This window comes from Chlorocebus sabaeus, chromosome 14, assembly GCF_047675955.1.
Source record: "Chlorocebus sabaeus isolate Y175 chromosome 14, mChlSab1.0.hap1, whole genome shotgun sequence".
Classification (NCBI taxonomy): Eukaryota; Metazoa; Chordata; class Mammalia; order Primates; family Cercopithecidae; genus Chlorocebus; species Chlorocebus sabaeus.
In genome coordinates this window covers 73,584,918-73,598,871 of record NC_132917.1, presented here as the reverse complement: position 1 = coordinate 73,598,871, position 13,954 = coordinate 73,584,918, and the positions used below count along the sequence as shown (strand labels likewise).

The window sequence follows — 13,954 nt, the reverse complement described above, 5'->3', positions numbered from 1 at the left end:
CTAGTTCGTGCTTTTCTCACTAACTTCTCTTGTAACTGTGATAAAATGAGTTAGGGCCGAGTTGCTAATGATTTACGTGTGGACTAAGCTGGTTTGGAGAGGAAATCTATGGATGTAATCATTTTCCTTGGTGGTAAGCTTTTAGAGATACCTGAATTGATCGTTTGTTTGTTTGTTTGTTTGTTTTTAGATGGAGTCTCCCTCTGTCGCCTAGGCTGGAGGGCAGTGGCACGATCTCAGCTCATGCATCTTCTGCCTCCATGGTTCAAGCCATTCTCATGCCTCAGCCTCCCAGGTAGGTAGCATTACAGGTGAACACCCACCACACCCAGCTGATTTTTATATTTTTAGTAGAGATAGGCTTTCAGCATGTTGGCCAGGCTGGTCTCAAACTCCTGACCTCAAGTGATCTTCCCTCCTCAGCCTCTGAAAGTGCTGGGTTTACAGGTGTGAGCCACTGTGCCCGGTCTGTAGATTACTTTTAAAGGCATTGGTTTTTCTACATGTATTTTTCTTGTCATATTTTTAAGGAATACAACACAGTAAGACATACTGCATGGTTTTCTCCTAGTGGTTATTTATTTTGAAACATCATGCGCTATGGTGACCTGATGGGTTTTGTGGAGGAAATTAAAGAGGGGATCGGTGAAAAAGGCACTGTTGTGAGTTGTGCTGTGTGTCCAGGCATAAGGAACGGATGTCTGCAGTCACCCCAAGTTAACCTGGATTGCCTTAGTTTTTGTTTTCCTAGTTCGTGCTTTTCTCACTAACTTCTCTTGTAACTGTGAAAAAATGAGTTAGGTCCGAGTTGCTAATGATTTACCAGTGGACTAAGCTGGTTTGGGGAGGAAATCTATGGATATAATCATTTTCCTTGGTGGTAAGCTTTTAGAGATACTTGAATTGATCCTTAGTTTGTTTATTTGTTTGTTTTTGGATGGAGTCTCCCTCTGTCGCCTAGGCTGGAGGGCAGTGGCACGATCTCAGCTCACTGCATCTTCTGCCTCCATGGTTCAAGCTATTCTCATGCCTCAGCCTCCCAGGTAGGTAGGATTACAGGTGCACACCACCACACCCAGCTGATTTGTATATTTTTAGCAGAGATAGGCTTTCACCATGTTGTCTAGGCTGGTCTCCAACTCCCGACCTCAGGCGATCCGCCTGCCTAGCCTCCCAAAGTGCTGCAATTACAGGTGTAAGCCACCGCGCCCCGCCTGGAAGCATCATTTCTAAAGCATATTTCTTTCATTCTTTTTTTTTTTTTTTTTTGAAACTGAGTTTCGCTCTTATTTCCCAGGCTGGAGTGCGATGGCGTGATCTTGGCTCACCGCAACCTTCACCTCTCAGGTTCAAGCGATTCTCCTGCCTCAGCCCCTCAAGTAGCTGGGATTTCAGGCATGTGACACCACGTCCAGCTAATTTTGTGTTTTTAGTAGAGACGGGATTTCTCCATGTTGGTCAGGCTTGTCTCATGCTCCTGACCTCAGGTGATCAGCCTACCTCGGCCTCCCAAAGTGCTGGGATTATAGGTGTAAGCCACCGTTCCCGGCCTCTAAAACATATTTCTAAAATGTTTATATTAAAAACTGTTGGCTGGGCGCGGTGGCTCAAGCCTGTATTCCCAGCACTTTGGGAGGCCGAGACGGGCGGCTCACGAGGTCAGGAGATGGAGACCATCCTAGCTAACACGGTGAAACCCCGTCTCTCCTAAAAAAATACAAAAAACTAGCCGGGCGAGGTGGCGGGCGCCTGTAGTCCCAGCTACTTGGGAGGCTGAGGCAGGAGAATGGCGTGAACCCGGGAGGTGGAGCTTGCAGTGAGCTGATATCCGGCCACTGCACTCCGCCCTGGGTGACAGAGCGAGACTCCGTCTCAAAAAAAAAAAAACAAAAAACAGAAACAAAAACAAACAAACAAAAAAACTGTCAAGTGTCAACTGTGCTCAAAAAGTCAAAAGTCAACAGAAAAAAGTGACTGAATATGACTTCTGATAGGCGGCCTTTCCTAGGGACACCGTATTCTAGCGCGTTCCTTCCTACTCCATTGATCTAAGTATTTGCTCAATCCAACTTCATTTTGCCCTACCCTGAATAGATTTCACTCTTTTGTCCCTCTACATTTTTTCAAATTTAAAACATTTTTTTTTCTTTAAAATCATTTTGTCATTTTCCAGGGCATATCCCAAGGGGAAGGAGTAGGGGACCCCGACATTCTGCTTTAATTAAAATCCCAAATTCCTTACCCTAGAATACCTGCCTCTTCGTAACCCAGTACTCTCCATTTTGTATTTCCACCTAGTTTAGATAGGAATCTCAAAAACGTGGATATTACTTTTGTTTGTTTGTTTGCTTGTGATGGGGTTTCACTTTGTCACCCAGACTGAAGTCCAGTGGTGTGAACATGGCTCACTGCAGCCTCAACCTCCTGGGCTCCAGCAGTCCTCTGATCCTCCCACCTCAGCCTCGTGAGTAGCTGGCATGCCCCCAACCCTGGCTGATTTTTGAAAAGTTTTTGTAGACATGGGGGTCTTGCCATGTTGCCTAGACTGGTTGTGAACTCCCAGGCCCAAGCGATCCACCCACCTCAGCCTCCCAAAGCATTGAGATTGCAGGCATGAGCTACCACGCCCAACTGAAAATTAAAAGCATCACTACACATCAGTAAACATCACTAAATTTAAAAGAGTAAAGTTGAAATATTAGTGAGGGAGATGGCCTCCCAAAGTGCTGGGATTACAGGTGTGAGCCACCGTGCCTGGCTGAATATTATTTAAAACATCACTAAACGTCATTAAATTTAAAATTGGAAAGTTGAAATATTAGTGGAGTGAGACTATTACAAATGAAACATCTCAGAACATATTGCTACTTTTCTATGCCACTTTGGGTTTTTCTCTGTTTCTGTGGAAACGAACACTCTCAGAAAGTCTCTGATTTCATTTTGTATATGTATACCCTTTAAGACTCAGTATTAGAAAAGAAAAGGACCAGAAGGAATAACCAATTTATTATCCTAATGTAACAGATGAGGAAACAGACTCCATGAGAATAAGTTATCTAAGGTCACACAGCTAGTAAATATCAAAGGCAAAACTGAAATGAAGTCTCTAGATTTCTACTTCAAGAGTTTCCCTGTTATTCCAAGCTGTTTGGGACTAAAGGGGTAAAGGAATCTAAATTTAGGGGGAAAGAAATCTCAGGAAAACCTTTTTAAAAAGTTTCTTTCTTTACCTGACATGGTCAGAGAAGAAGAAACATCAACTGGAGATACAAAGGATGAAGTGACGACACTAGCGGATGTCTGGGTGGCTCGAGCCAACGAGTGCATGTGTCCAGTATGAAGGCCACTGGTCACCGGTCACTGGTCACTGGCCACTTGCGATGATACAAATGTACAGGCCACTCCCAGCAAACCCCAAGATTCTACCAGGTGGTGGTAGGTTTGGAGGGAGAATGATGTCACAAAGCAGGCAGTTTAAAGGTCTGCCATAGCCAATAGGGAGGTCAGATTCCCAACAAGACAGGATTGGCTGGCAGAGGTGGTAGGAAAGCTGCAAGAGCACTAAGTGGCTGAGCTCTGGGGAGGTGAAATCTGCAAGACAGACGTGATAGTCCCACTTTCCCCCAGGCTCTCATGTTAGGGAGATCGTCTGAATGTTTCTCTGAAATGTTCACTCATGTAATTAACTCACATTTATATTTTATATGTTATATTTCATATTACATAATGCTATGCATTTATAATTCTATAGTACATACACAATATCCTTGGGGAGAAAGGAAAGGGACGTCTAAATTGAGCAATTACAGTTATTCTAAAACCATTTCAGTGAATCTGATTAATGAACTTACTGCTGCTTTTTTGTTTGTTTGTTTGTTTTTTGAGAGGGAGTCTCGCTCTGTTGCCCAGGCTGGAGTGCAGTGGCATGATCTCAGTTCACTGCAAGCTCCACCTCCTGGCTTCACGCCATTCTTCTGCCTCAGCCTCCTGAGTAGCTGGGAGTACAGGCGCCCGCCATCATGCCTGGCTACTTTTTGTAGTTTGAGTAAGGACAGGGTTTCACCATGTTGGCCAGGCTGGTCTGAAACTCCTGACCTCAGGTGATCTTCCCACCTCAGCCTTGCAAAGTGTTGGGATTACAGGCGTGAGCCACTGTGCCCGGCCTGTACGTTCTTTGAAATGCTCTGGTTTTTCTACATATTTTTAGGGAATACAACATTGTAAGACATACTGCATGGTTTTCTCATGATGGTTGTTTAGTTTGAAACATCACGCACCATGGTGACCTGATGAGTTTTGTGGTGGAAATTAAAGATTGGGTCTGTGAAAAAGGCACTGTTGTGAGTTGTGCTGTGTGTCCAGGCATAAGGAACTGATGTCTGCAGTCAGCCCAAGTTGACCTGGATTGCCTTGGTTTTGTTTTCCTAGTTCGTGCTTTTCTCACTAACTTCTCTTGTAACTGTGATAAAATGAGTTAGGGCCGAGTTGCTAATGATTTACGTGTGGACTAAGCTGGTTTGGAGAGGAAATCTATGGATGTAATCATTTTCCTTGGTGGTAAGCTTTTAGAGATACCTGAATTGATCGTTTGTTTGTTTGTTTGTTTTTAGATGGAGTCTCCCTCTGTCGCCTAGGCTGGAGGGCAGTGGCACGATCTCAGCTCATGCATCTTCTGCCTCCATGGTTCAAGCCATTCTCATGCCTCAGCCTCCCAGGTAGGTAGCATTACAGGTGAACACCCACCACACCCAGCTGATTTTTATATTTTTAGTAGAGATAGGCTTTCAGCATGTTGGCCAGGCTGGTCTCAAACTCCTGACCTCAAGTGATCTTCCCTCCTCAGCCTCTGAAAGTGCTGGGTTTACAGGTGTGAGCCACTGTGCCCGGTCTGTAGATTACTTTTAAAGGCATTGGTTTTTCTACATGTATTTTTCTTGTCATATTTTTAAGGAATACAACATAGTAAGACATACTGCATGGTTTTCTCCTAGTGGTTATTTATTTTGAAACATCATGCGCTATGGTGACCTGATGGGTTTTGTGGAGGAAATTAAAGAGGGGATCTGTGAAAAAGGCACTGTTGTGAGTTGTGCTGTGTGTCCAGGCATAAGGAACGGATGTCTGCAGTCACCCCAAGTTAACCTGGATTGCCTTAGTTTTTGTTTTCCTAGTTCGTGCTTTTCTCACTAACTTCTCTTGTAACTGTGAAAAAATGAGTTAGGTCCGAGTTGCTAATGATTTACCAGTGGACTAAGCTGGTTTGGGGAGGAAATCTATGGATATAATCATTTTCCTTGGTGGTAAGCTTTTAGAGATACTTGCATTGATCCTTAGTTTGTTTATTTGTTTGTTTTTAGATGGAGTCTCCCTCTGTCGCCTAGGCTGGAGGGCAGTGGCACGATCTCAGCTCACTGCATCTTCTGCCTCCATGGTTCAAGCTATTCTCATGCCTCAGCCTCCCAGGTAGGTAGGATTACAGGTGCACACCACCACACCCAGCTGATTTGTATATTTTTAGCAGAGATAGGCTTTCACCATGTTGTCAAGGCTGGTCTCCAACTCCCGACCTCAGGCGATCCGCCTGCCTAGCCTCCCAAAGTGCTGCAATTACAGGTGTAAGCCACCGCGCCCCGCCTGGAAGCATCATTTCTAAAGCATATTTCTTTCATTCTTTTTTTTTTTTGAAACTGAGTTTCGCTCTTATTTCCCAGGCTGGAGTGCGATGGCGTGATCTTGGCTCACCGCAACCTTCACCTCTCAGGTTCAAGCGATTCTCCTGCCTCAGCCCCTCAAGTAGCTGGGATTTCAGGCATGTGACACCACGTCCAGCTAATTTTGTGTTTTTAGTAGAGATGGGATTTCTCCATGTTGGTCAGGCTTGTCTCATGCTCCTGACCTCAGGTGATCAGCCTACCTCGGCCTCCCAAAGTGCTGGGATTATAGGTGTAAGCCACCGTTCCCGGCCTCTAAAACATATTTCTAAAATGTTTATATTAAAAACTGTTGGCTGGGCGCGGTGGCTCAAGCCTGTATTCCCAGCACTTTGGGAGGCCGAGACGGGCGGCTCACGAGGTCAGGAGATGGAGACCATCCTAGCTAACACGGTGAAACCCCGTCTCTCCTAAAAAAATACAAAAAACTAGCCGGGCGAGGTGGCGGGCGCCTGTAGTCCCAGCTACTTGGGAGGCTGAGGCAGGAGAATGGCGTGAACCCGGGAGGTGGAGCTTGCAGTGAGCTGATATCCGGCCACTGCACTCCGCCCTGGGTGACAGAGCGAGACTCCGTCTCAAAAAAAAAAAAACAAAAAACAGAAACAAAAACAAACAAACAAAAAAACTGTCAAGTGTCAACTGTGCTCAAAAAGTCAAAAGTCAACAGAAAAAAGTGACTGAATATGACTTCTGATAGGCGGCCTTTCCTAGGGACACCGTATTCTAGCGCGTTCCTTCCTACTCCATTGATCTAAGTATTTGCTCAATCCAACTTCATTTTGCCCTACCCTGAATAGATTTCACTCTTTTGTCCCTCTACATTTTTTCAAATTTAAAACATTTTTTTTTTAAATCATTTTGTCATTTTCCAGGGCATATCCCAAGGGGAAGGAGTAGGGGACCCCGACATTCTGCTTTAATTAAAATCCCAAATTCCTTACCCTAGAATACCTGCCTCTTCGTAACCCAGTACTCTCCATTTTGTATTTCCACCTAGTTTAGATAGGAATCTCAAAAACGTGGATATTACTTTTGTTTGTTTGTTTGCTTGTGATGGGGTTTCACTTTGTCACCCAGACTGAAGTCCAGTGGTGTGAACATGGCTCACTGCAGCCTCAACCTCCTGGGCTCCAGCAGTCCTCTGATCCTCCCACCTCAGCCTCGTGAGTAGCTGGCATGCCCCCAACCCTGGCTGATTTTTGAAAAGTTTTTGTAGACATGGGGGTCTTGCCATGTTGCCTAGACTGGTTGTGAACTCCCAGGCCCAAGCGATCCACCCACCTCAGCCTCCCAAAGCATTGAGATTGCAGGCATGAGCTACCACGCCCAACTGAAAATTAAAAGCATCACTACACATCAGTAAACATCACTAAATTTAAAAGAGTAAAGTTGAAATATTAGTGAGGGAGATGGCCTCCCAAAGTGCTGGGATTACAGGTGTGAGCCACCGTGCCTGGCTGAATATTATTTAAAACATCACTAAACGTCATTAAATTTAAAATTGGAAAGTTGAAATATTAGTGGAGTGAGACTATTACAAATGAAACATCTCAGAACATATTGCTCCTTTTCTATGCCACTTTGGGTTTTTCTCTGTTTCTGTGGAAACGAACACTCTCAGAAAGTCTCTGATTTCATTTTGTATATGTATACCCTTTAAGACTCAGTATTAGAAAAGAAAAGGACCAGAAGGAATAACCAATTTATTATCCTAATGTAACAGATGAGGAAACAGACTCCATGAGAATAAGTTATCTAAGGTCACACAGCTAGTAAATATCAAAGGCAAAACTGAAATGAAGTCTCTAGATTTCTACTTCAAGAGTTTCCCTGTTATTCCAAGCTGTTTGGGACTAAAGGGGTAAAGGAATCTAAATTTAGGGGGAAAGAAATCTCAGGAAAACCTTTTTAAAAAGTTTCTTTCTTTACCTGACATGGTCAGAGAAGAAGAAACATCAACTGGAGATACAAAGGATGAAGTGACGACACTAGCGGATGTCTGGGTGGCTCGAGCCAACGAGTGCATGTGTCCAGTATGAAGGCCACTGGTCACCGGTCACTGGTCACTGGCCACTTGCGATGATACAAATGTACAGGCCACCCCCAGCAAACCCCAAGATTCTACCAGGTGGTGGTAGGTTTGGAGGGAGAATGATGTCACAAAGCAGGCAGTTTAAAGGTCTGCCATAGCCACTAGGGAGGTCAGATTCCCAACAAGACAGGATTGGCTGGCAGAGGTGGTAGGAAAGCTGCAAGAGCACTAAGTGGCTGAGCTCTGGGGAGGTGAAATCTGCAAGACAGACGTGATAGTCCCACTTTCCCCCAGGCTCTCATGTTAGGGAGATCGTCTGAATGTTTCTCTGAAATGTTCACTCATGTAATTAACTCACATTTATATTTTATATGTTATATTTCATATTACATAATGCTATGCATTTATAATTCTATAGTACATACACAATATCCTTGGGGAGAAAGGAAAGGGACGTCTAAATTGAGCAATTACAGTTATTCTAAAACCATTTCAGTGAATCTGATTAATGAACTTACTGCTGCTTTTTTGTTTGTTTGTTTGTTTTTTGAGAGGGAGTCTCGCTCTGTTGCCCAGGCTGGAGTGCAGTGGCATGATCTCAGTTCACTGCAAGCTCCACCTCCTGGCTTCACGCCATTCTTCTGCCTCAGCCTCCTGAGTAGCTGGGAGTACAGGCGCCCGCCATCATGCCTGGCTACTTTTTGTAGTTTGAGTAAGGACAGGGTTTCACCATGTTGGCCAGGCTGGTCTGAAACTCCTGACCTCAGGTGATCTTCCCACCTCAGCCTTGCAAAGTGTTGGGATTACAGGCGTGAGCCACTGTGCCCGGCCTGTACGTTCTTTGAAATGCTCTGGTTTTTCTACATATTTTTAGGGAATACAACATTGTAAGACATACTGCATGGTTTTCTCATGATGGTTGTTTAGTTTGAAACATCACGCACCATGGTGACCTGATGAGTTTTGTGGTGGAAATTAAAGATTGGGTCTGTGAAAAAGGCACTGTTGTGAGTTGTGCTGTGTGTCCAGGCATAAGGAACTGATGTCTGCAGTCAGCCCAAGTTGACCTGGATTGCCTTGGGTTTTGTTTTCCTAGTTCGTGCTTTTCTCACTAACTTCTCTTGTAACTGTGATAAAATGAGTTAGGGCCGAGTTGCTAATGATTTACGTGTGGACTAAGCTGGTTTGGAGAGGAAATCTATGGATGTAATCATTTTCCTTGGTGGTAAGCTTTTAGAGATACCTGAATTGATCATTTGTTTGTTTGTTTGTTTGTTTTTAGATGGAGTCTCCCTCTGTCGCCTAGGCTGGAGGGCAGTGGCACGATCTCAGCTCATGCATCTTCTGCCTCCATGGTTCAAGCCATTCTCATGCCTCAGCCTCCCAGGTAGGTAGCATTACAGGTGAACACCCACCACACCCAGCTGATTTTTATATTTTTAGTAGAGATAGGCTTTCAGCATGTTGGCCAGGCTGGTCTCAAACTCCTGACCTCAAGTGATCTTCCCTCCTCAGCCTCTGAAAGTGCTGGGTTTACAGGTGTGAGCCACTGTGCCCGGTCTGTAGATTACTTTTAAAGGCATTGGTTTTTCTACATGTATTTTTCTTGTCATATTTTTAAGGAATACAACATAGTAAGACATACTGCATGGTTTTCTCCTAGTGGTTATTTATTTTGAAACATCATGCGCTATGGTGACCTGATGGGTTTTGTGGAGGAAATTAAAGAGGGGATCTGTGAAAAAGGCACTGTTGTGAGTTGTGCTGTGTGTCCAGGCATAAGGAACTGATGTCTGCAGTCAGCCCAAGTTAACCTGGATTGCCTTAGTTTTTGTTTTCCTAGTTCGTGCTTTTCTCACTAACTTCTCTTGTAACTGTGAAAAAATGAGTTAGGTCCGAGTTGCTAATGATTTACCAGTGGACTAAGCTGGTTTGGGGAGGAAATCTATGGATATAATCATTTTCCTTGGTGGTAAGCTTTTAGAGATACTTGAATTGATCCTTAGTTTGTTTATTTGTTTGTTTTTAGATGGAGTCTCCCTCTGTCGCCTAGGCTGGAGGGCAGTGGCACGATCTCAGCTCAGTGCATCTTCTGCCTCCATGGTTCAAGCTATTCTCATGCCTCAGCCTCCCAGGTAGGTAGGATTACAGGTGCACACCACCACACCCAGCTGATTTGTATATTTTTAGCAGAGATAGGCTTTCACCATGTTGTCTAGGCTGGTCTCCAACTCCCGACCTCAGGCGATCCGCCTGCCTAGCCTCCCAAAGTGCTGCAATTACAGGTGTAAGCCACCGCGCCCCGCCTGGAAGCATCATTTCTAAAGCATATTTCTTTCATTCTTTTTTTTTTTTGAAACTGAGTTTCGCTCTTATTTCCCAGGCTGGAGTGCGATGGCGTGATCTTGGCTCACCGCAACCTTCACCTCTCAGGTTCAAGCGATTCTCCTGCCTCAGCCCCTCAAGTAGCTGGGATTTCAGGCATGTGACACCACGTCCAGCTAATTTTGTGTTTTTAGTAGAGATGGGATTTCTCCATGTTGGTCAGGCTTGTCTCATGCTCCTGACCTCAGGTGATCAGCCTACCTCGGCCTCCCAAAGTGCTGGGATTATAGGTGTAAGCCACCGTTCCCGGCCTCTAAAACATATTTCTAAAATGTTTATATTAAAAACTGTTGGTTGGGTGCGGTGGCTGAAGCCTGTATTCCCAGCACTTTGGGAGGCCGAGACGGGCGGATCACGAGGTCAGGAGATGGAGACCATCCTAGCTAACACGGTGAAACCCCGTCTCTCCTAAAAAAATACAAAAAACTAGCCGGGCGAGGTGGCGGGCGCCTGTAGTCCCAGCTACTTGGAAGGCTGAGGCAGGAGAATGGCGTGAACCCGGGAGGTGGAGCTTGCAGTGAGGTGATATCCGGCCACTGCACTCCACCCTGGGTGACAGAGCGCGACTCCATCTCGAAAAAAAAAAAACAAAAAAAACCAAAAAACAGAAACAAAAACAAACAAACAAAAAAACTGTCAAGTGTCAACTGTGCTCAAAAAGTCAAAAGTCAACAGAAAAAAGTGACTGAATATGACTTCTGATAGGCGGCCTTTCCTAGGGACACCGTATTCTAGCGCGTTCCTTCCTACTCCATTGATCTAAGCATTTGCTCAATCCAACTTCATTTTGCCCTACCCTGAATAGATTTCACTCTTTTGTCCCTCTACATTTTTTCAAATTTAAAACATTTTTTTTTCTTTAAAATCATTTTGTCATTTTCCAGGGCATATCCCAAGGGGAAGGAGTAGGGGACCCCGACATTCTGCTTTAATTAAAATCCCAAATTCCTTACCCTAGAATACCTGCCTCTTTGTAACCCAGTACTCTCCATTTTGTATTTCCACCTAGTTTAGATAGGAATCTCAAAAACGTGGATATTGCTTTTGTTTGTTTGTTTGCTTGTGATGGGGTTTCACTTTGTCACCCAGACTGAAGTCCAGTGGTGTGAACATGGCTCACTGCAGCCTCAACCTCCTGGGCTCCAGCAGTCCTCTGATCCTCCCACCTCAGCCTCGTGAGTAGCTGGCATGCCCCCAACCCTGGCTGATTTTTGAAAAGTTTTTGTAGACATGGGGGTCTTGCCATGTTGCCTAGACTGGTTGTGAACTCCCAGGCCCAAGCGATCCACCCACCTCAGCCTCCCAAAGCATTGAGATTGCAGGCGTGAGTTACCACGCCCAACTGAAAATTAAAAGCATCACTACACATCAGTAAACATCACTAAATTTAAAAGAGTAAAGTTGAAATATTAGTGAGGGAGATGGCCTCCCAAAGTGCTGGGATTACAGGTGTGAGCCACCGTGCCTGGCTGAATATTATTTAAAACATCACTAAACGTCATTAAATTTAAAATTGGAAAGTTGAAATATTAGTGGAGTGAGACTATTACAAATGAAACATCTCAGAACATATTGCTCCTTTTCTATGCCACTTTGGGTTTTTCTCTGTTTCTGTGGAAACGAACACTCTCAGAAAGTCTCTGATTTCATTTTGTATATGTATACCCTTTAAGACTCAGTATTAGAAAAGAAAAGGACCAGAAGGAATAACCAATTTATTATCCTAATGTAACAGATGAGGAAACAGACTCCATGAGAATAAGTTATCTAAGGTCACACAGCTAGTAAATATCAAAGGCAAAACTGAAATGAAGTCTCTAGATTTCTACTTCAAGAGTTTCCCTGTTATTCCAAGCTGTTTGGGACTAAAGGGGTAAAGGAATCTAAATTTAGGGGGAAAGAAATCTCAGGAAAACCTTTTTAAAAAGTTTCTTTCTTTACCTGACATGGTCAGAGAAGAAGAAACATCAACTGGAGATACAAAGGATGAAGTGACGATACTAGCGGATGTCTGGGTGGCTCGAGCCAACGAGTGCATGTGTCCAGTATGAAGGCCACTGGTCACCGGTCACTGGTCACTGGCCACTTGCGATGATACAAATGTACAGGCCACCCCCAGCAAACCCCAAGATTCTACCAGGTGGTGGTAGGTTTGGAGGGAGAATGATGTCACAAAGCAGGCAGTTTAAAGGTCTGCCATAGCCAATAGGGAGGTCAGATTCCCAACAAGACAGGATTGGCTGGCAGAGGTGGTAGGAAAGCTGCAAGAGCACTAAGTGGCTGAGCTCTGGGGAGGTGAAATCTGCAAGACAGACGTGATAGTCCCACTTTCCCCCAGGCTCTCATGTTAGGGAGATCGTCTGAATGTTTCTCTGAAATGTTCACTCATGTAATTAACTCACATTTATATTTTATATGTTATATTTCATATTACATAATGCTATGCATTTATAATTCTATAGTACATACACAATATCCTTGGGGAGAAAGGAAAGGGACGTCTAAATTGAGCAATTACAGTTATTCTAAAACCATTTCAGTGAATCTGATTAATGAACTTACTGCTGCTTTTTTGTTTGTTTGTTTGTTTTTTGAGAGGGAGTCTCGCTCTGTTGCCCAGGCTGGAGTGCAGTGGCATGATCTCAGTTCACTGCAAGCTCCACCTCCTGGCTTCACGCCATTCTTCTGCCTCAGCCTCCTGAGTAGCTGGGAGTACAGGCGCCCGCCATCATGCCTGGCTACTTTTTGTAGTTTGAGTAAGGACAGGGTTTCACCATGTTGGCCAGGCTGGTCTGAAACTCCTGACCTCAGGTGATCTTCCCACCTCAGCCTTGCAAAGTGTTGGGATTACAGGCGTGAGCCACTGTGCCCGGCCTGTACGTTCTTTGAAATGCTCTGGTTTTTCTACATATTTTTAGGGAATACAACATTGTAAGACATACTGCATGGTTTTCTCATGATGGTTGTTTAGTTTGAAACATCACGCACCATGGTGACCTGATGAGTTTTGTGGTGGAAATTAAAGATTGGGTCTGTGAAAAAGGCACTGTTGTGAGTTGTGCTGTGTGTCCAGGCATAAGGAACTGATGTCTGCAGTCAGCCCAAGTTGACCTGGATTGCCTTGGGTTTTGTTTTCCTAGTTCGTGCTTTTCTCACTAACTTCTCTTGTAACTGTGATAAAATGAGTTAGGGCCGAGTTGCTAATGATTTACGTGTGGACTAAGCTGGTTTGGAGAGGAAATCTATGGATGTAATCATTTTCCTTGGTGGTAAGCTTTTAGAGATACCTGAATTGATCGTTTGTTTGTTTGTTTGTTTGTTTTTAGATGGAGTCTCCCTCTGTCGCCTAGGCTGGAGGGCAGTGGCACGATCTCAGCTCATGCATCTTCTGCCTCCATGGTTCAAGCCATTCTCATGCCTCAGCCTCCCAGGTAGGTAGCATTACAGGTGAACACCCACCACACCCAGCTGATTTTTATATTTTTAGTAGAGATAGGCTTTCAGCATGTTGGCCAGGCTGGTCTCAAACTCCTGACCTCAAGTGATCTTCCCTCCTCAGCCTCTGAAAGTGCTGGGTTTACAGGTGTGAGCCACTGTGTCCGGTCTGTAGATTACTTTTAAAGGCATTGGTTTTTCTACATGTATTTTTCTTGTCATATTTTTAAGGAATACAACATAGTAAGACATACTGCATGGTTTTCTCCTAGTGGTTATTTATTTTGAAACATCATGCGCTATGGTGACCTGATGGGTTTTGTGGAGGAAATTAAAGAGGGGATCTGTGAAAAAGGCACTGTTGTGAGTTGTGCTGTGTGTCCAGGCGTAA

The 13,954-nt window shown here is 44.4% G+C and overlaps 2 protein-coding genes across 21 annotated transcripts in view; both read left to right on the top strand.

Annotated features, from left to right (window-relative positions):
• The window catches only part of LOC119623024 (uncharacterized), a 30,721-nt gene extending 30,199 nt beyond the window's left edge, over nucleotides 1-522 (top strand). For all 17 annotated transcript variants that reach the window (XR_012095372.1, XR_012095371.1, XR_012095377.1 and 14 more), the window contains one exon: nucleotides 191-522. The gene's annotated coding sequence lies outside the window, so the exon portion shown is untranslated. The remainder of the gene's footprint in view (nucleotides 1-190) is intronic.
• Nucleotides 523-631: 109 nt separating this feature from the next.
• DUSP11 (dual specificity phosphatase 11) overlaps nucleotides 632-13,954 on the top strand; it is a 38,830-nt gene continuing 25,507 nt past the window's right edge. For 3 of the 4 annotated variants that reach the window (XR_012095367.1, XR_012095365.1, XR_012095366.1), the window contains exons 1-8: nucleotides 632-1,043; nucleotides 2,379-2,464; nucleotides 4,611-4,715; nucleotides 5,358-5,463; nucleotides 6,789-6,874; nucleotides 9,026-9,130; nucleotides 9,773-9,878; nucleotides 13,455-13,559. The gene's annotated coding sequence lies outside the window, so the exon portion shown is untranslated. Of the gene's footprint in view, nucleotides 1,044-1,619; nucleotides 2,465-4,610; nucleotides 4,716-5,357; nucleotides 5,464-6,788; nucleotides 6,875-9,025; nucleotides 9,131-9,772; nucleotides 9,879-13,454; nucleotides 13,560-13,954 lie in introns of those variants that run through there. The other variant, XR_012095368.1, reaches the window with a different exon arrangement.